Source organism: Crinia signifera, unplaced genomic scaffold (genome assembly GCF_055691185.1).
Source record: "Crinia signifera unplaced genomic scaffold, ASM5569118v1 HAP2_SCAFFOLD_432, whole genome shotgun sequence".
NCBI lineage: Eukaryota > Metazoa > Chordata > Amphibia > Anura > Myobatrachidae > Crinia > Crinia signifera.
Window position 1 is genome coordinate 33,858 of NW_028142325.1, and position 20,049 is coordinate 53,906.

General features: G+C 46.4%; 12 non-coding genes and 1 pseudogene across 12 annotated transcripts; all 13 read left to right on the forward strand.

Moving 5' to 3' along the window:
* The first annotated feature begins 1,099 nt into the window (after positions 1-1,099).
* LOC146055277 (U2 spliceosomal RNA) lies at positions 1,100-1,290 on the forward strand. Its single transcript, XR_014468572.1, has one exon. It is a non-coding gene; the product is annotated as a U2 spliceosomal RNA (small nuclear RNA).
* Positions 1,291-2,645: 1,355 nt separating this feature from the next.
* Positions 2,646-2,836, forward strand: LOC146055279 (U2 spliceosomal RNA). The gene has a single exon (XR_014468573.1). It is a non-coding gene; the product is annotated as a U2 spliceosomal RNA (small nuclear RNA).
* A 1,355-nt stretch (positions 2,837-4,191) lies between these two features.
* On the forward strand, positions 4,192-4,382 carry LOC146055280 (U2 spliceosomal RNA). Its single transcript, XR_014468574.1, has one exon. It is a non-coding gene; the product is annotated as a U2 spliceosomal RNA (small nuclear RNA).
* Positions 4,383-5,737: 1,355 nt separating this feature from the next.
* Positions 5,738-5,928, forward strand: LOC146055281 (U2 spliceosomal RNA). Its single transcript, XR_014468575.1, has one exon. It is a non-coding gene; the product is annotated as a U2 spliceosomal RNA (small nuclear RNA).
* Positions 5,929-7,283: 1,355 nt separating this feature from the next.
* On the forward strand, positions 7,284-7,474 carry LOC146055282 (U2 spliceosomal RNA). Its single transcript, XR_014468576.1, has one exon. It is a non-coding gene; the product is annotated as a U2 spliceosomal RNA (small nuclear RNA).
* Positions 7,475-8,829: 1,355 nt separating this feature from the next.
* LOC146055283 (U2 spliceosomal RNA) lies at positions 8,830-9,020 on the forward strand. Its single transcript, XR_014468577.1, has one exon. It is a non-coding gene; the product is annotated as a U2 spliceosomal RNA (small nuclear RNA).
* Positions 9,021-10,375: 1,355 nt separating this feature from the next.
* Positions 10,376-10,512, forward strand: LOC146055263 (U2 spliceosomal RNA; annotated as a pseudogene).
* A 1,117-nt stretch (positions 10,513-11,629) lies between these two features.
* On the forward strand, positions 11,630-11,811 carry LOC146055315 (U2 spliceosomal RNA). Its single transcript, XR_014468606.1, has one exon. It is a non-coding gene; the product is annotated as a U2 spliceosomal RNA (small nuclear RNA).
* Positions 11,812-13,166: 1,355 nt separating this feature from the next.
* LOC146055284 (U2 spliceosomal RNA) lies at positions 13,167-13,357 on the forward strand. Its single transcript, XR_014468578.1, has one exon. It is a non-coding gene; the product is annotated as a U2 spliceosomal RNA (small nuclear RNA).
* A 1,355-nt stretch (positions 13,358-14,712) lies between these two features.
* On the forward strand, positions 14,713-14,903 carry LOC146055285 (U2 spliceosomal RNA). The gene has a single exon (XR_014468579.1). It is a non-coding gene; the product is annotated as a U2 spliceosomal RNA (small nuclear RNA).
* A 1,355-nt stretch (positions 14,904-16,258) lies between these two features.
* LOC146055286 (U2 spliceosomal RNA) lies at positions 16,259-16,449 on the forward strand. The gene has a single exon (XR_014468580.1). It is a non-coding gene; the product is annotated as a U2 spliceosomal RNA (small nuclear RNA).
* A 1,355-nt stretch (positions 16,450-17,804) lies between these two features.
* LOC146055288 (U2 spliceosomal RNA) lies at positions 17,805-17,995 on the forward strand. Its single transcript, XR_014468582.1, has one exon. It is a non-coding gene; the product is annotated as a U2 spliceosomal RNA (small nuclear RNA).
* Positions 17,996-19,352: 1,357 nt separating this feature from the next.
* LOC146055290 (U2 spliceosomal RNA) lies at positions 19,353-19,543 on the forward strand. Its single transcript, XR_014468583.1, has one exon. It is a non-coding gene; the product is annotated as a U2 spliceosomal RNA (small nuclear RNA).
* Positions 19,544-20,049: the final 506 nt, after the last annotated feature.

The following is a 20,049-nucleotide window of genomic DNA, read 5'->3' on the forward strand; positions in this document are numbered from 1 at the left end:
CCAAAAGACCGGAAGCCTGCCTAAATTAAAGGACTTATCAATCGCTGCGACCTCCCAATAAATATGCAAACGCTATGTGACTTACCTACGATCTTACCACGGAAACATCAACTGGATCAAAGCAATGGAATTTTTGGACCCCCTCCCTCTCGATTTGAAATGGCTTGTTTTTTTTTTTTTTTCTTGATCTCTTATATATTTTTTTTCTTTTCTTTTTGCGCTCTCTTTTCTCTCTCTTTTGTTTTGGGAATTTTTTTTCCTCTTTATTCTCTTTTGTTTTGGGAATTTTTTTTCCTCTTCCATTTTTTTCCAAGCCCAACAATTGATGATCATTGAGAGGGGGATTTAGAAAAAGTATCACTTACCTTCTTCGGACCATCATTTGGGTGGTAACTGCCAATAAAAGAAAACATTGGCCCACCCAGCTCACCTACACATGACTGTCCTGTCTGCCTGTCTGTTCCAAGTGACTGTCTGGCTGTCAGGTTCCGCCGGATTCCGAGTGAGCAGCTTGTGATGTCATAGAGGGCAGATTGTGATGTCACACAAAGGGTCCTGCCACATGAATGCCTGTCCATCTGACTGTCTACTACTACTGCTGCTGAATGGGCTCAAAACAGGAAAGCCGTCATTGCACCTGATTGTGCAAGATTCCTCCTTCTCCTCTGCAGCAGCTAGCTGATTGATTTACTCAGCAGCAGTTCGTCAGGGACACAGGCATGCGGCAGCAAAGAGCGAGGAGACAGCTGGCTGCTGCTGCTTGCCTGTTGGTCGTCTGCCTAGTGGGTGTGTGTCTGTTGACGCGACGTCAACAGACGGGGCGGAGCACATGCAAATTTGGCCTCCTACCCAGCTGAGGCACCCTGCCCGCCCGCCGACGACCTAATCACAAAATCAGTTGGATGGCTACTCGTCCTCCGGTCCCTGTCCAGCACTTCAAGTCCTATTCATACCTGCCGTACAGCCTGGTATCTTTCAGACTGCAACGTCAAAGAAGTGATGTGTGTGTGTTAGATGTGTCCGTGGTGCTGATCTCTTCTCCACCAGTGTTGGTGGCCGAATTCCGGTTTGCGCGCTTTGCTGGGACCCCATTCGGGTTATCGCTTCTCGGCCTTTTGGCTAAGATCAAGTGTAGTATCTGTTCTTATCAGTTTAATATCTGATACGCCCCCTATCTGGGGGCCATATATTAAATGGATTTTTAGAACAGGGAGATGGAAGAAGAGCTTGCTCTGTCCACTCCACGCATTGACCTGGTATTGCAGTACTTCCAGGACCGGTGCACCTTCCTAATCTGTTATCCAAAAAAAGACTATTTCCATTCCTGGCACTTGATTTGGAGTATCAATTGTTTGTGCACCTTTGTATTTAGAAATGCATGCATTTGCTGCTTCAAGGTTTAACCCTTGTGCATAAATACTTTCAAATCCTGCCTCAGTGTATCATTTTGTGACTATTTCTTGACTCCTTGAATTGTACTTTCTGGAATCGAGGCAGTTAATTACTTGACGTGACACTACACTTGATATCAGCATATGCGGCCTAGCCAAAAGACCGGAAGCCTGCCTAAATTAAAGGACTTATCAATCGCTGCGACCTCCCAATAAATATGCAAACGCTATGTGACTTACCTACGATCTTACCACGGAAACATCAACTGGATCAAAGCAATGGAATTTTTGGACCCCCTCCCTCTCGATTTGAAATGGCTTGTTTTTTTTTTTTTTTCTTGATCTCTTATATATTTTTTTTCTTTTCTTTTTGCGCTCTCTTTTCTCTCTCTTTTGTTTTGGGAATTTTTTTTCCTCTTTATTCTCTTTTGTTTTGGGAATTTTTTTTCCTCTTCCATTTTTTTCCAAGCCCAACAATTGATGATCATTGAGAGGGGGATTTAGAAAAAGTATCACTTACCTTCTTCGGACCATCATTTGGGTGGTAACTGCCAATAAAAGAAAACATTGGCCCACCCAGCTCACCTACACATGACTGTCCTGTCTGCCTGTCTGTTCCAAGTGACTGTCTGGCTGTCAGGTTCCGCCGGATTCCGAGTGAGCAGCTTGTGATGTCATAGAGGGCAGATTGTGATGTCACACAAAGGGTCCTGCCACATGAATGCCTGTCCATCTGACTGTCTACTACTACTGCTGCTGAATGGGCTCAAAACAGGAAAGCCGTCATTGCACCTGATTGTGCAAGATTCCTCCTTCTCCTCTGCAGCAGCTAGCTGATTGATTTACTCAGCAGCAGTTCGTCAGGGACACAGGCATGCGGCAGCAAAGAGCGAGGAGACAGCTGGCTGCTGCTGCTTGCCTGTTGGTCGTCTGCCTAGTGGGTGTGTGTCTGTTGACGCGACGTCAACAGACGGGGCGGAGCACATGCAAATTTGGCCTCCTACCCAGCTGAGGCACCCTGCCCGCCCGCCGACGACCTAATCACAAAATCAGTTGGATGGCTACTCGTCCTCCGGTCCCTGTCCAGCACTTCAAGTCCTATTCATACCTGCCGTACAGCCTGGTATCTTTCAGACTGCAACGTCAAAGAAGTGATGTGTGTGTGTTAGATGTGTCCGTGGTGCTGATCTCTTCTCCACCAGTGTTGGTGGCCGAATTCCGGTTTGCGCGCTTTGCTGGGACCCCATTCGGGTTATCGCTTCTCGGCCTTTTGGCTAAGATCAAGTGTAGTATCTGTTCTTATCAGTTTAATATCTGATACGCCCCCTATCTGGGGGCCATATATTAAATGGATTTTTAGAACAGGGAGATGGAAGAAGAGCTTGCTCTGTCCACTCCACGCATTGACCTGGTATTGCAGTACTTCCAGGACCGGTGCACCTTCCTAATCTGTTATCCAAAAAAAGACTATTTCCATTCCTGGCACTTGATTTGGAGTATCAATTGTTTGTGCACCTTTGTATTTAGAAATGCATGCATTTGCTGCTTCAAGGTTTAACCCTTGTGCATAAATACTTTCAAATCCTGCCTCAGTGTATCATTTTGTGACTATTTCTTGACTCCTTGAATTGTACTTTCTGGAATCGAGGCAGTTAATTACTTGACGTGACACTACACTTGATATCAGCATATGCGGCCTAGCCAAAAGACCGGAAGCCTGCCTAAATTAAAGGACTTATCAATCGCTGCGACCTCCCAATAAATATGCAAACGCTATGTGACTTACCTACGATCTTACCACGGAAACATCAACTGGATCAAAGCAATGGAATTTTTGGACCCCCTCCCTCTCGATTTGAAATGGCTTGTTTTTTTTTTTTTTTCTTGATCTCTTATATATTTTTTTTCTTTTCTTTTTGCGCTCTCTTTTCTCTCTCTTTTGTTTTGGGAATTTTTTTTCCTCTTTATTCTCTTTTGTTTTGGGAATTTTTTTTCCTCTTCCATTTTTTTCCAAGCCCAACAATTGATGATCATTGAGAGGGGGATTTAGAAAAAGTATCACTTACCTTCTTCGGACCATCATTTGGGTGGTAACTGCCAATAAAAGAAAACATTGGCCCACCCAGCTCACCTACACATGACTGTCCTGTCTGCCTGTCTGTTCCAAGTGACTGTCTGGCTGTCAGGTTCCGCCGGATTCCGAGTGAGCAGCTTGTGATGTCATAGAGGGCAGATTGTGATGTCACACAAAGGGTCCTGCCACATGAATGCCTGTCCATCTGACTGTCTACTACTACTGCTGCTGAATGGGCTCAAAACAGGAAAGCCGTCATTGCACCTGATTGTGCAAGATTCCTCCTTCTCCTCTGCAGCAGCTAGCTGATTGATTTACTCAGCAGCAGTTCGTCAGGGACACAGGCATGCGGCAGCAAAGAGCGAGGAGACAGCTGGCTGCTGCTGCTTGCCTGTTGGTCGTCTGCCTAGTGGGTGTGTGTCTGTTGACGCGACGTCAACAGACGGGGCGGAGCACATGCAAATTTGGCCTCCTACCCAGCTGAGGCACCCTGCCCGCCCGCCGACGACCTAATCACAAAATCAGTTGGATGGCTACTCGTCCTCCGGTCCCTGTCCAGCACTTCAAGTCCTATTCATACCTGCCGTACAGCCTGGTATCTTTCAGACTGCAACGTCAAAGAAGTGATGTGTGTGTGTTAGATGTGTCCGTGGTGCTGATCTCTTCTCCACCAGTGTTGGTGGCCGAATTCCGGTTTGCGCGCTTTGCTGGGACCCCATTCGGGTTATCGCTTCTCGGCCTTTTGGCTAAGATCAAGTGTAGTATCTGTTCTTATCAGTTTAATATCTGATACGCCCCCTATCTGGGGGCCATATATTAAATGGATTTTTAGAACAGGGAGATGGAAGAAGAGCTTGCTCTGTCCACTCCACGCATTGACCTGGTATTGCAGTACTTCCAGGACCGGTGCACCTTCCTAATCTGTTATCCAAAAAAAGACTATTTCCATTCCTGGCACTTGATTTGGAGTATCAATTGTTTGTGCACCTTTGTATTTAGAAATGCATGCATTTGCTGCTTCAAGGTTTAACCCTTGTGCATAAATACTTTCAAATCCTGCCTCAGTGTATCATTTTGTGACTATTTCTTGACTCCTTGAATTGTACTTTCTGGAATCGAGGCAGTTAATTACTTGACGTGACACTACACTTGATATCAGCATATGCGGCCTAGCCAAAAGACCGGAAGCCTGCCTAAATTAAAGGACTTATCAATCGCTGCGACCTCCCAATAAATATGCAAACGCTATGTGACTTACCTACGATCTTACCACGGAAACATCAACTGGATCAAAGCAATGGAATTTTTGGACCCCCTCCCTCTCGATTTGAAATGGCTTGTTTTTTTTTTTTTTTCTTGATCTCTTATATATTTTTTTTCTTTTCTTTTTGCGCTCTCTTTTCTCTCTCTTTTGTTTTGGGAATTTTTTTTCCTCTTTATTCTCTTTTGTTTTGGGAATTTTTTTTCCTCTTCCATTTTTTTCCAAGCCCAACAATTGATGATCATTGAGAGGGGGATTTAGAAAAAGTATCACTTACCTTCTTCGGACCATCATTTGGGTGGTAACTGCCAATAAAAGAAAACATTGGCCCACCCAGCTCACCTACACATGACTGTCCTGTCTGCCTGTCTGTTCCAAGTGACTGTCTGGCTGTCAGGTTCCGCCGGATTCCGAGTGAGCAGCTTGTGATGTCATAGAGGGCAGATTGTGATGTCACACAAAGGGTCCTGCCACATGAATGCCTGTCCATCTGACTGTCTACTACTACTGCTGCTGAATGGGCTCAAAACAGGAAAGCCGTCATTGCACCTGATTGTGCAAGATTCCTCCTTCTCCTCTGCAGCAGCTAGCTGATTGATTTACTCAGCAGCAGTTCGTCAGGGACACAGGCATGCGGCAGCAAAGAGCGAGGAGACAGCTGGCTGCTGCTGCTTGCCTGTTGGTCGTCTGCCTAGTGGGTGTGTGTCTGTTGACGCGACGTCAACAGACGGGGCGGAGCACATGCAAATTTGGCCTCCTACCCAGCTGAGGCACCCTGCCCGCCCGCCGACGACCTAATCACAAAATCAGTTGGATGGCTACTCGTCCTCCGGTCCCTGTCCAGCACTTCAAGTCCTATTCATACCTGCCGTACAGCCTGGTATCTTTCAGACTGCAACGTCAAAGAAGTGATGTGTGTGTGTTAGATGTGTCCGTGGTGCTGATCTCTTCTCCACCAGTGTTGGTGGCCGAATTCCGGTTTGCGCGCTTTGCTGGGACCCCATTCGGGTTATCGCTTCTCGGCCTTTTGGCTAAGATCAAGTGTAGTATCTGTTCTTATCAGTTTAATATCTGATACGCCCCCTATCTGGGGGCCATATATTAAATGGATTTTTAGAACAGGGAGATGGAAGAAGAGCTTGCTCTGTCCACTCCACGCATTGACCTGGTATTGCAGTACTTCCAGGACCGGTGCACCTTCCTAATCTGTTATCCAAAAAAAGACTATTTCCATTCCTGGCACTTGATTTGGAGTATCAATTGTTTGTGCACCTTTGTATTTAGAAATGCATGCATTTGCTGCTTCAAGGTTTAACCCTTGTGCATAAATACTTTCAAATCCTGCCTCAGTGTATCATTTTGTGACTATTTCTTGACTCCTTGAATTGTACTTTCTGGAATCGAGGCAGTTAATTACTTGACGTGACACTACACTTGATATCAGCATATGCGGCCTAGCCAAAAGACCGGAAGCCTGCCTAAATTAAAGGACTTATCAATCGCTGCGACCTCCCAATAAATATGCAAACGCTATGTGACTTACCTACGATCTTACCACGGAAACATCAACTGGATCAAAGCAATGGAATTTTTGGACCCCCTCCCTCTCGATTTGAAATGGCTTGTTTTTTTTTTTTTTTCTTGATCTCTTATATATTTTTTTTCTTTTCTTTTTGCGCTCTCTTTTCTCTCTCTTTTGTTTTGGGAATTTTTTTTCCTCTTTATTCTCTTTTGTTTTGGGAATTTTTTTTCCTCTTCCATTTTTTTCCAAGCCCAACAATTGATGATCATTGAGAGGGGGATTTAGAAAAAGTATCACTTACCTTCTTCGGACCATCATTTGGGTGGTAACTGCCAATAAAAGAAAACATTGGCCCACCCAGCTCACCTACACATGACTGTCCTGTCTGCCTGTCTGTTCCAAGTGACTGTCTGGCTGTCAGGTTCCGCCGGATTCCGAGTGAGCAGCTTGTGATGTCATAGAGGGCAGATTGTGATGTCACACAAAGGGTCCTGCCACATGAATGCCTGTCCATCTGACTGTCTACTACTACTGCTGCTGAATGGGCTCAAAACAGGAAAGCCGTCATTGCACCTGATTGTGCAAGATTCCTCCTTCTCCTCTGCAGCAGCTAGCTGATTGATTTACTCAGCAGCAGTTCGTCAGGGACACAGGCATGCGGCAGCAAAGAGCGAGGAGACAGCTGGCTGCTGCTGCTTGCCTGTTGGTCGTCTGCCTAGTGGGTGTGTGTCTGTTGACGCGACGTCAACAGACGGGGCGGAGCACATGCAAATTTGGCCTCCTACCCAGCTGAGGCACCCTGCCCGCCCGCCGACGACCTAATCACAAAATCAGTTGGATGGCTACTCGTCCTCCGGTCCCTGTCCAGCACTTCAAGTCCTATTCATACCTGCCGTACAGCCTGGTATCTTTCAGACTGCAACGTCAAAGAAGTGATGTGTGTGTGTTAGATGTGTCCGTGGTGCTGATCTCTTCTCCACCAGTGTTGGTGGCCGAATTCCGGTTTGCGCGCTTTGCTGGGACCCCATTCGGGTTATCGCTTCTCGGCCTTTTGGCTAAGATCAAGTGTAGTATCTGTTCTTATCAGTTTAATATCTGATACGCCCCCTATCTGGGGGCCATATATTAAATGGATTTTTAGAACAGGGAGATGGAAGAAGAGCTTGCTCTGTCCACTCCACGCATTGACCTGGTATTGCAGTACTTCCAGGACCGGTGCACCTTCCTAATCTGTTATCCAAAAAAAGACTATTTCCATTCCTGGCACTTGATTTGGAGTATCAATTGTTTGTGCACCTTTGTATTTAGAAATGCATGCATTTGCTGCTTCAAGGTTTAACCCTTGTGCATAAATACTTTCAAATCCTGCCTCAGTGTATCATTTTGTGACTATTTCTTGACTCCTTGAATTGTACTTTCTGGAATCGAGGCAGTTAATTACTTGACGTGACACTACACTTGATATCAGCATATGCGGCCTAGCCAAAAGACCGGAAGCCTGCCTAAATTAAAGGACTTATCAATCGCTGCGACCTCCCAATAAATATGCAAACGCTATGTGACTTACCTACGATCTTACCACGGAAACATCAACTGGATCAAAGCAATGGAATTTTTGGACCCCCTCCCTCTCGATTTGAAATGGCTTGTTTTTTTTTTTTTTTCTTGATCTCTTATATATTTTTTTTCTTTTCTTTTTGCGCTCTCTTTTCTCTCTCTTTTGTTTTGGGAATTTTTTTTCCTCTTTATTCTCTTTTGTTTTGGGAATTTTTTTTCCTCTTCCATTTTTTTCCAAGCCCAACAATTGATGATCATTGAGAGGGGGATTTAGAAAAAGTATCACTTACCTTCTTCGGACCATCATTTGGGTGGTAACTGCCAATAAAAGAAAACATTGGCCCACCCAGCTCACCTACACATGACTGTCCTGTCTGCCTGTCTGTTCCAAGTGACTGTCTGGCTGTCAGGTTCCGCCGGATTCCGAGTGAGCAGCTTGTGATGTCATAGAGGGCAGATTGTGATGTCACACAAAGGGTCCTGCCACATGAATGCCTGTCCATCTGACTGTCTACTACTACTGCTGCTGAATGGGCTCAAAACAGGAAAGCCGTCATTGCACCTGATTGTGCAAGATTCCTCCTTCTCCTCTGCAGCAGCTAGCTGATTGATTTACTCAGCAGCAGTTCGTCAGGGACACAGGCATGCGGCAGCAAAGAGCGAGGAGACAGCTGGCTGCTGCTGCTTGCCTGTTGGTCGTCTGCCTAGTGGGTGTGTGTCTGTTGACGCGACGTCAACAGACGGGGCGGAGCACATGCAAATTTGGCCTCCTACCCAGCTGAGGCACCCTGCCCGCCCGCCGACGACCTAATCACAAAATCAGTTGGATGGCTACTCGTCCTCCGGTCCCTGTCCAGCACTTCAAGTCCTATTCATACCTGCCGTACAGCCTGGTATCTTTCAGACTGCAACGTCAAAGAAGTGATGTGTGTGTGTTAGATGTGTCCGTGGTGCTGATCTCTTCTCCACCAGTGTTGGTGGCCGAATTCCGGTTTGCGCGCTTTGCTGGGACCCCATTCGGGTTATCGCTTCTCGGCCTTTTGGCTAAGATCAAGTGTAGTATCTGTTCTTATCAGTTTAATATCTGATACGCCCCCTATCTGGGGGCCATATATTAAATGGATTTTTAGAACAGGGAGATGGAAGAAGAGCTTGCTCTGTCCACTCCACGCATTGACCTGGTATTGCAGTACTTCCAGGACCGGTGCACCTTCCTAATCTGTTATCCAAAAAAAGACTATTTCCATTCCTGGCACTTGATTTGGAGTATCAATTGTTTGTGCACCTTTGTATTTAGAAATGCATGCATTTGCTGCTTCAAGGTTTAACCCTTGTGCATAAATACTTTCAAATCCTGCCTCAGTGTATCATTTTGTGACTATTTCTTGACTCCTTGAATTGTACTTTCTGGAATCGAGGCAGTTAATTACTTGACGTGACACTACACTTGATATCAGCATATGCGGCCTAGCCAAAAGACCGGAAGCCTGCCTAAATTAAAGGACTTATCAATCGCTGCGACCTCCCAATAAATATGCAAACGCTATGTGACTTACCTACGATCTTACCACGGAAACATCAACTGGATCAAAGCAATGGAATTTTTGGACCCCCTCCCTCTCGATTTGAAATGGCTTGTTTTTTTTTTTTTTTCTTGATCTCTTATATATTTTTTTTCTTTTCTTTTTGCGCTCTCTTTTCTCTCTCTTTTGTTTTGGGAATTTTTTTTCCTCTTTATTCTCTTTTGTTTTGGGAATTTTTTTTCCTCTTCCATTTTTTTCCAAGCCCAACAATTGATGATCATTGAGAGGGGGATTTAGAAAAAGTATCACTTACCTTCTTCGGACCATCATTTGGGTGGTAACTGCCAATAAAAGAAAACATTGGCCCACCCAGCTCACCTACACATGACTGTCCTGTCTGCCTGTCTGTTCCAAGTGACTGTCTGGCTGTCAGGTTCCGCCGGATTCCGAGTGAGCAGCTTGTGATGTCATAGAGGGCAGATTGTGATGTCACACAAAGGGTCCTGCCACATGAATGCCTGTCCATCTGACTGTCTACTACTACTGCTGCTGAATGGGCTCAAAACAGGAAAGCCGTCATTGCACCTGATTGTGCAAGATTCCTCCTTCTCCTCTGCAGCAGCTAGCTGATTGATTTACTCAGCAGCAGTTCGTCAGGGACACAGGCATGCGGCAGCAAAGAGCGAGGAGACAGCTGGCTGCTGCTGCTTGCCTGTTGGTCGTCTGCCTAGTGGGTGTGTGTCTGTTGACGCGACGTCAACAGACGGGGCGGAGCACATGCAAATTTGGCCTCCTACCCAGCTGAGGCACCCTGCCCGCCCGCCGACGACCTAATCACAAAATCAGTTGGATGGCTACTCGTCCTCCGGTCCCTGTCCAGCACTTCAAGTCCTATTCATACCTGCCGTACAGCCTGGTATCTTTCAGACTGCAACGTCAAAGAAGTGATGTGTGTGTGTTAGATGTGTCCGTGGTGCTGATCTCTTCTCCACCAGTGTTGGTGGCCGAATTCCGGTTTGCGCGCTTTGCTGGGACCCCATTCGGGTTATCGCTTCTCGGCCTTTTGGCTAAGATCAAGTGTAGTATCTGTTCTTATCAGTTGGGTATGGACTGGCCTCTGGCAGAGAATAGAGAAAGGTGAGACTGAGTAGCTGCTCTGATGGGCGGAGGGTGTGGGACCCCTCTGTTTTTTCCCGGGAGTAGTGAAAAGTCTCACTGAGTATCTTCACCTCTGCCGTTGGTAGGAGGTGTTGTTTCCGTAAATCCACTGGTAAGAGGGGGGGAGAAACACTGGGCCTAGTAGTTTGACTCTCTTGACGGGGTTTGTAGCCCCCGAAGGATGAGTCAGCGAAAGGCTCAGTCTAGTATCCAATCCCAGGGAGCGGAGAAAGGTTGGGACGGAGTAGATGGCTCCTGTTCCAGAGGTTCGTAGCCTCTGATGGGGAGACCGCGAAAGGCCCAGCTTAGTACCTTAACCCTGGGAGCGGAGAAACACTGGGACTGAGTAGATTGCTCTTCCGGAGGGGGTGCAGCCCCTAAGGGAGTCTTTCGAAAGGCCCAGTGGAGTACCCATTCCCATGCCAGGGGCGGGAAAATGCCTGCTGGTGAGACGGAGAAAAGCTTGGTCGGACGCTGAAGGGTCGGCTGCCTGGAGTCCGAGGCTGCACTGTGCCCCCGGGGAAACTCGGGGGTGCCGGACATGCACGGGTGATCCCAAGTCACCTTGCACGAATGGCACTTGCACTGCGCACTTCCCTTTAGGTTAGCGCTTCACGTCCTTACCCTGTCCTTTTGGATGGGGTAGGACAATTTTTCACACCCCCCCCCGGCCTTCTGGCTAGGGCCTTATTCTTTTCTTTTTATGATTTGCACGTTTTGCACTTCACGTTTTTCGTTAGTTTGTCACGTTTTTTCATTTGGGTAGTGCGGCTGTCCCTAACAGGCCTTCCGTTCCCCAAACGTGACTGGGACTCTTCACCTTTTGGGGAGAGTCCCGGTTCCCTCGAGGGCAACCCCGAGCCGCAAGGCGGAGGGAAGCCTAAGTCGGGTCTCTCCAAAGCACGGGCTGCGGAGGACCCACCGTCCGAAACCCTTCCGGGGGTGGAGGAAACGCGGGTCCCTCTGAGCTTCGGCGAAGAGGACCCACCGATCCCTTTTTTCCCTTCCTCGGCCTTATGGTTGAGGGGGGTCAGGGGAACCATGGGGCCTTTCTCCTTTGGGAGAGGGCCCACACGTTCGTACGGCTGCCCCCTGTGCACGCGTTTAGTCACGTCACTGGTGGTGGTGGGAGCACACCTCGGGCTCCCTGAGTTTCTTCAAATTCAAACTCATCTGTTCTTATCAGTTTAATATCTGATACGCCCCCTATCTGGGGGCCATATATTAAATGGATTTTTAGAACAGGGAGATGGAAGAAGAGCTTGCTCTGTCCACTCCACGCATTGACCTGGTATTGCAGTACTTCCAGGACCGGTGCACCTTCCTAATCTGTTATCCAAAAAAAGACTATTTCCATTCCTGGCACTTGATTTGGAGTATCAATTGTTTGTGCACCTTTGTATTTAGAAATGCATGCATTTGCTGCTTCAAGGTTTAACCCTTGTGCATAAATACTTTCAAATCCTGCCTCAGTGTATCATTTTGTGACTATTTCTTGACTCCTTGAATTGTACTTTCTGGAATCGAGGCAGTTAATTACTTGACGTGACACTACACTTGATATCAGCATATGCGGCCTAGCCAAAAGACCGGAAGCCTGCCTAAATTAAAGGACTTATCAATCGCTGCGACCTCCCAATAAATATGCAAACGCTATGTGACTTACCTACGATCTTACCACGGAAACATCAACTGGATCAAAGCAATGGAATTTTTGGACCCCCTCCCTCTCGATTTGAAATGGCTTGTTTTTTTTTTTTTTTCTTGATCTCTTATATATTTTTTTTCTTTTCTTTTTGCGCTCTCTTTTCTCTCTCTTTTGTTTTGGGAATTTTTTTTCCTCTTTATTCTCTTTTGTTTTGGGAATTTTTTTTCCTCTTCCATTTTTTTCCAAGCCCAACAATTGATGATCATTGAGAGGGGGATTTAGAAAAAGTATCACTTACCTTCTTCGGACCATCATTTGGGTGGTAACTGCCAATAAAAGAAAACATTGGCCCACCCAGCTCACCTACACATGACTGTCCTGTCTGCCTGTCTGTTCCAAGTGACTGTCTGGCTGTCAGGTTCCGCCGGATTCCGAGTGAGCAGCTTGTGATGTCATAGAGGGCAGATTGTGATGTCACACAAAGGGTCCTGCCACATGAATGCCTGTCCATCTGACTGTCTACTACTACTGCTGCTGAATGGGCTCAAAACAGGAAAGCCGTCATTGCACCTGATTGTGCAAGATTCCTCCTTCTCCTCTGCAGCAGCTAGCTGATTGATTTACTCAGCAGCAGTTCGTCAGGGACACAGGCATGCGGCAGCAAAGAGCGAGGAGACAGCTGGCTGCTGCTGCTTGCCTGTTGGTCGTCTGCCTAGTGGGTGTGTGTCTGTTGACGCGACGTCAACAGACGGGGCGGAGCACATGCAAATTTGGCCTCCTACCCAGCTGAGGCACCCTGCCCGCCCGCCGACGACCTAATCACAAAATCAGTTGGATGGCTACTCGTCCTCCGGTCCCTGTCCAGCACTTCAAGTCCTATTCATACCTGCCGTACAGCCTGGTATCTTTCAGACTGCAACGTCAAAGAAGTGATGTGTGTGTGTTAGATGTGTCCGTGGTGCTGATCTCTTCTCCACCAGTGTTGGTGGCCGAATTCCGGTTTGCGCGCTTTGCTGGGACCCCATTCGGGTTATCGCTTCTCGGCCTTTTGGCTAAGATCAAGTGTAGTATCTGTTCTTATCAGTTTAATATCTGATACGCCCCCTATCTGGGGGCCATATATTAAATGGATTTTTAGAACAGGGAGATGGAAGAAGAGCTTGCTCTGTCCACTCCACGCATTGACCTGGTATTGCAGTACTTCCAGGACCGGTGCACCTTCCTAATCTGTTATCCAAAAAAAGACTATTTCCATTCCTGGCACTTGATTTGGAGTATCAATTGTTTGTGCACCTTTGTATTTAGAAATGCATGCATTTGCTGCTTCAAGGTTTAACCCTTGTGCATAAATACTTTCAAATCCTGCCTCAGTGTATCATTTTGTGACTATTTCTTGACTCCTTGAATTGTACTTTCTGGAATCGAGGCAGTTAATTACTTGACGTGACACTACACTTGATATCAGCATATGCGGCCTAGCCAAAAGACCGGAAGCCTGCCTAAATTAAAGGACTTATCAATCGCTGCGACCTCCCAATAAATATGCAAACGCTATGTGACTTACCTACGATCTTACCACGGAAACATCAACTGGATCAAAGCAATGGAATTTTTGGACCCCCTCCCTCTCGATTTGAAATGGCTTGTTTTTTTTTTTTTTTCTTGATCTCTTATATATTTTTTTTCTTTTCTTTTTGCGCTCTCTTTTCTCTCTCTTTTGTTTTGGGAATTTTTTTTCCTCTTTATTCTCTTTTGTTTTGGGAATTTTTTTTCCTCTTCCATTTTTTTCCAAGCCCAACAATTGATGATCATTGAGAGGGGGATTTAGAAAAAGTATCACTTACCTTCTTCGGACCATCATTTGGGTGGTAACTGCCAATAAAAGAAAACATTGGCCCACCCAGCTCACCTACACATGACTGTCCTGTCTGCCTGTCTGTTCCAAGTGACTGTCTGGCTGTCAGGTTCCGCCGGATTCCGAGTGAGCAGCTTGTGATGTCATAGAGGGCAGATTGTGATGTCACACAAAGGGTCCTGCCACATGAATGCCTGTCCATCTGACTGTCTACTACTACTGCTGCTGAATGGGCTCAAAACAGGAAAGCCGTCATTGCACCTGATTGTGCAAGATTCCTCCTTCTCCTCTGCAGCAGCTAGCTGATTGATTTACTCAGCAGCAGTTCGTCAGGGACACAGGCATGCGGCAGCAAAGAGCGAGGAGACAGCTGGCTGCTGCTGCTTGCCTGTTGGTCGTCTGCCTAGTGGGTGTGTGTCTGTTGACGCGACGTCAACAGACGGGGCGGAGCACATGCAAATTTGGCCTCCTACCCAGCTGAGGCACCCTGCCCGCCCGCCGACGACCTAATCACAAAATCAGTTGGATGGCTACTCGTCCTCCGGTCCCTGTCCAGCACTTCAAGTCCTATTCATACCTGCCGTACAGCCTGGTATCTTTCAGACTGCAACGTCAAAGAAGTGATGTGTGTGTGTTAGATGTGTCCGTGGTGCTGATCTCTTCTCCACCAGTGTTGGTGGCCGAATTCCGGTTTGCGCGCTTTGCTGGGACCCCATTCGGGTTATCGCTTCTCGGCCTTTTGGCTAAGATCAAGTGTAGTATCTGTTCTTATCAGTTTAATATCTGATACGCCCCCTATCTGGGGGCCATATATTAAATGGATTTTTAGAACAGGGAGATGGAAGAAGAGCTTGCTCTGTCCACTCCACGCATTGACCTGGTATTGCAGTACTTCCAGGACCGGTGCACCTTCCTAATCTGTTATCCAAAAAAAGACTATTTCCATTCCTGGCACTTGATTTGGAGTATCAATTGTTTGTGCACCTTTGTATTTAGAAATGCATGCATTTGCTGCTTCAAGGTTTAACCCTTGTGCATAAATACTTTCAAATCCTGCCTCAGTGTATCATTTTGTGACTATTTCTTGACTCCTTGAATTGTACTTTCTGGAATCGAGGCAGTTAATTACTTGACGTGACACTACACTTGATATCAGCATATGCGGCCTAGCCAAAAGACCGGAAGCCTGCCTAAATTAAAGGACTTATCAATCGCTGCGACCTCCCAATAAATATGCAAACGCTATGTGACTTACCTACGATCTTACCACGGAAACATCAACTGGATCAAAGCAATGGAATTTTTGGACCCCCTCCCTCTCGATTTGAAATGGCTTGTTTTTTTTTTTTTTTCTTGATCTCTTATATATTTTTTTTCTTTTCTTTTTGCGCTCTCTTTTCTCTCTCTTTTGTTTTGGGAATTTTTTTTCCTCTTTATTCTCTTTTGTTTTGGGAATTTTTTTTCCTCTTCCATTTTTTTCCAAGCCCAACAATTGATGATCATTGAGAGGGGGATTTAGAAAAAGTATCACTTACCTTCTTCGGACCATCATTTGGGTGGTAACTGCCAATAAAAGAAAACATTGGCCCACCCAGCTCACCTACACATGACTGTCCTGTCTGCCTGTCTGTTCCAAGTGACTGTCTGGCTGTCAGGTTCCGCCGGATTCCGAGTGAGCAGCTTGTGATGTCATAGAGGGCAGATTGTGATGTCACACAAAGGGTCCTGCCACATGAATGCCTGTCCATCTGACTGTCTACTACTACTGCTGCTGAATGGGCTCAAAACAGGAAAGCCGTCATTGCACCTGATTGTGCAAGATTCCTCCTTCTCCTCTGCAGCAGCTAGCTGATTGATTTACTCAGCAGCAGTTCGTCAGGGACACAGGCATGCGGCAGCAAAGAGCGAGGAGACAGCTGGCTGCTGCTGCTTGCCTGTTGGTCGTCTGCCTAGTGGGTGTGTGTCTGTTGACGCGACGTCAACAGACGGGGCGGAGCACATGCAAATTTGGCCTCCTACCCAGCTGAGGCACCCTGCCCGCCCGCCGACGACCTAATCACAAAATCAGTTGGATGGCTACTCGTCCTCCGGTCCCTGTCCAGCACTTCAAGTCCTATTCATACCTGCCGTACAGCCTGGTATCTTTCAGACTGCAACGTCAAAGAAGTGATGTGTGTGTGTTAGATGTGTCCGTGGTGCTGATCTCTTCTCCACCAGTGTTGGTGGCCGAATTCCGGTTTGCGCGCTTTGCTGGGACCCCATTCGGGTTATCGCTTCTCGGCCTTTTGGCTAAGATCAAGTGTAGTATCTGTTCTTATCAGTTTAATATCTGATACGCCCCCTATCTGGGGGCCATATATTAAATGGATTTTTAGAACAGGGAGATGGAAGAAGAGCTTGCTCTGTCCACTCCACGCATTGACCTGGTATTGCAGTACTTCCAGGACCGGTGCACCTTCCTAATCTGTTATCCAAAAAAAGACTATTTCCATTCCTGGCACTTGATTTGGAGTATCAATTGTTTGTGCACCTTTGTATTTAGAAATGCATGCATTTGCTGCTTCAAGGTTTAACCCTTGTGCATAAATACTTTCAAATCCTGCCTCAGTGTATCATTTTGTGACTATTTCTTGACTCCTTGAATTGTACTTTCTGGAATCGAGGCAGTTAATTACTTGACGTGACACTACACTTGATATCAGCATATGCGGCCTAGCCAAAAGACCGGAAGCCTGCCTAAATTAAAGGACTTATCAATCGCTGCGACCTCCCAATAAATATGCAAACGCTATGTGACTTACCTACGATCTTACCACGGAAACATCAACTGGATCAAAGCAATGGAATTTTTGGACCCCCTCCCTCTCGATTTGAAATGGCTTGTTTTTTTTTTTTTTTCTTGATCTCTTATATATTTTTTTTCTTTTCTTTTTGCGCTCTCTTTTCTCTCTCTTTTGTTTTGGGAATTTTTTTTCCTCTTTATTCTCTTTTGTTTTGGGAATTTTTTTTCCTCTTCCATTTTTTTCCAAGCCCAACAATTGATGATCATTGAGAGGGGGATTTAGAAAAAGTATCACTTACCTTCTTCGGACCATCATTTGGGTGGTAACTGCCAATAAAAGAAAACATTGGCCCACCCAGCTCACCTACACATGACTGTCCTGTCTGCCTGTCTGTTCCAAGTGACTGTCTGGCTGTCAGGTTCCGCCGGATTCCGAGTGAGCAGCTTGTGATGTCATAGAGGGCAGATTGTGATGTCACACAAAGGGTCCTGCCACATGAATGCCTGTCCATCTGACTGTCTACTACTACTGCTGCTGAATGGGCTCAAAACAGGAAAGCCGTCATTGCACCTGATTGTGCAAGATTCCTCCTTCTCCTCTGCAGCAGCTAGCTGATTGATTTACTCAGCAGCAGTTCGTCAGGGACACAGGCATGCGGCAGCAAAGAGCGAGGAGACAGCTGGCTGCTGCTGCTTGCCTGTTGGTCGTCTGCCTAGTGGGTGTGTGTCTGTTGACGCGACGTCAACAGACGGGGCGGAGCACATGCAAATTTGGCCTCCTACCCAGCTGAGGCACCCTGCCCGCCCGCCGACGACCTAATCACAAAATCAGTTGGATGGCTACTCGTCCTCCGGTCCCTGTCCAGCACTTCAAGTCCTATTCATACCTGCCGTACAGCCTGGTATCTTTCAGACTGCAACGTCAAAGAAGTGATGTGTGTGTGTTAGATGTGTCCGTGGTGCTGATCTCTTCTCCACCAGTGTTGGTGGCCGAATTCCGGTTTGCGCGCTTTGCTGGGACCCCATTCGGGTTATCGCTTCTCGGCCTTTTGGCTAAGATCAAGTGTAGTATCTGTTCTTATCAGTTTAATATCTGATACGCCCCCTATCTGGGGGCCATATATTAAATGGATTTTTAGAACAGGGAGATGGAAGAAGAGCTTGCTCTGTCCACTCCACGCATTGACCTGGTATTGCAGTACTTCCAGGACCGGTGCACCTTCCTAATCTGTTATCCAAAAAAAGACTATTTCCATTCCTGGCACTTGATTTGGAGTATCAATTGTTTGTGCACCTTTGTATTTAGAAATGCATGCATTTGCTGCTTCAAGGTTTAACCCTTGTGCATAAATACTTTCAAATCCTGCCTCAGTGTATCATTTTGTGACTCTATTTCTTGACTCCTTGAATTGTACTTTCTGGAATCGAGGCAGTTAATTACTTGACGTGACACTACACTTGATATCAGCATATGCGGCCTAGCCAAAAGACCGGAAGCCTGCCTAAATTAAAGGACTTATCAATCGCTGCGACCTCCCAATAAATATGCAAACGCTATGTGACTTACCTACGATCTTACCACGGAAACATCAACTGGATCAAAGCAATGGAATTTTTGGACCCCCTCCCTCTCGATTTGAAATGGCTTGTTTTTTTTTTTTTTTCTTGATCTCTTATATATTTTTTTTCTTTTCTTTTTGCGCTCTCTTTTCTCTCTCTTTTGTTTTGGGAATTTTTTTTCCTCTTTATTCTCTTTTGTTTTGGGAATTTTTTTTCCTCTTCCATTTTTTTCCAAGCCCAACAATTGATGATCATTGAGAGGGGGATTTAGAAAAAGTATCACTTACCTTCTTCGGACCATCATTTGGGTGGTAACTGCCAATAAAAGAAAACATTGGCCCACCCAGCTCACCTACACATGACTGTCCTGTCTGCCTGTCTGTTCCAAGTGACTGTCTGGCTGTCAGGTTCCGCCGGATTCCGAGTGAGCAGCTTGTGATGTCATAGAGGGCAGATTGTGATGTCACACAAAGGGTCCTGCCACATGAATGCCTGTCCATCTGACTGTCTACTACTACTGCTGCTGAATGGGCTCAAAACAGGAAAGCCGTCATTGCACCTGATTGTGCAAGATTCCTCCTTCTCCTCTGCAGCAGCTAGCTGATTGATTTACTCAGCAGCAGTTCGTCAGGGACACAGGCATGCGGCAGCAAAGAGCGAGGAGACAGCTGGCTGCTGCTGCTTGCCTGTTGGTCGTCTGCCTAGTGGGTGTGTGTCTGTTGACGCGACGTCAACAGACGGGGCGGAGCACATGCAAATTTGGCCTCCTACCCAGCTGAGGCACCCTGCCCGCCCGCCGACGACCTAATCACAAAATCAGTTGGATGGCTACTCGTCCTCCGGTCCCTGTCCAGCACTTCAAGTCCTATTCATACCTGCCGTACAGCCTGGTATCTTTCAGACTGCAACGTCAAAGAAGTGATGTGTGTGTGTTAGATGTGTCCGTGGTGCTGATCTCTTCTCCACCAGTGTTGGTGGCCGAATTCCGGTTTGCGCGCTTTGCTGGGACCCCATTCGGGTTATCGCTTCTCGGCCTTTTGGCTAAGATCAAGTGTAGTATCTGTTCTTATCAGTTTAATATCTGATACGCCCCCTATCTGGGGGCCATATATTAAATGGATTTTTAGAACAGGGAGATGGAAGAAGAGCTTGCTCTGTCCACTCCACGCATTGACCTGGTATTGCAGTACTTCCAGGACCGGTGCACCTTCCTAATCTGTTATCCAAAAAAAGACTATTTCCATTCCTGGCACTTGATTTGGAGTATCAATTGTTTGTGCACCTTTGTATTTAGAAATGCATGCATTTGCTGCTTCAAGGTTTAACCCTTGTGCATAAATACTTTCAAATCCTGCCTCAGTGTATCATTTTGTGACTATTTCTTGACTCCTTGAATTGTACTTTCTGGAATCGAGGCAGTTAATTACTTGACGTGACACTACACTTGATATCAGCATATGCGGCCTAGCCAAAAGACCGGAAGCCTGCCTAAATTAAAGGACTTATCAATCGCTGCGACCTCCCAATAAATATGCAAACGCTATGTGACTTACCTACGATCTTACCACGGAAACATCAACTGGATCAAAGCAATGGAATTTTTGGACCCCCTCCCTCTCGATTTGAAATGGCTTGTTTTTTTTTTTTTTTCTTGATCTCTTATATATTTTTTTTCTTTTCTTTTTGCGCTCTCTTTTCTCTCTCTTTTGTTTTGGGAA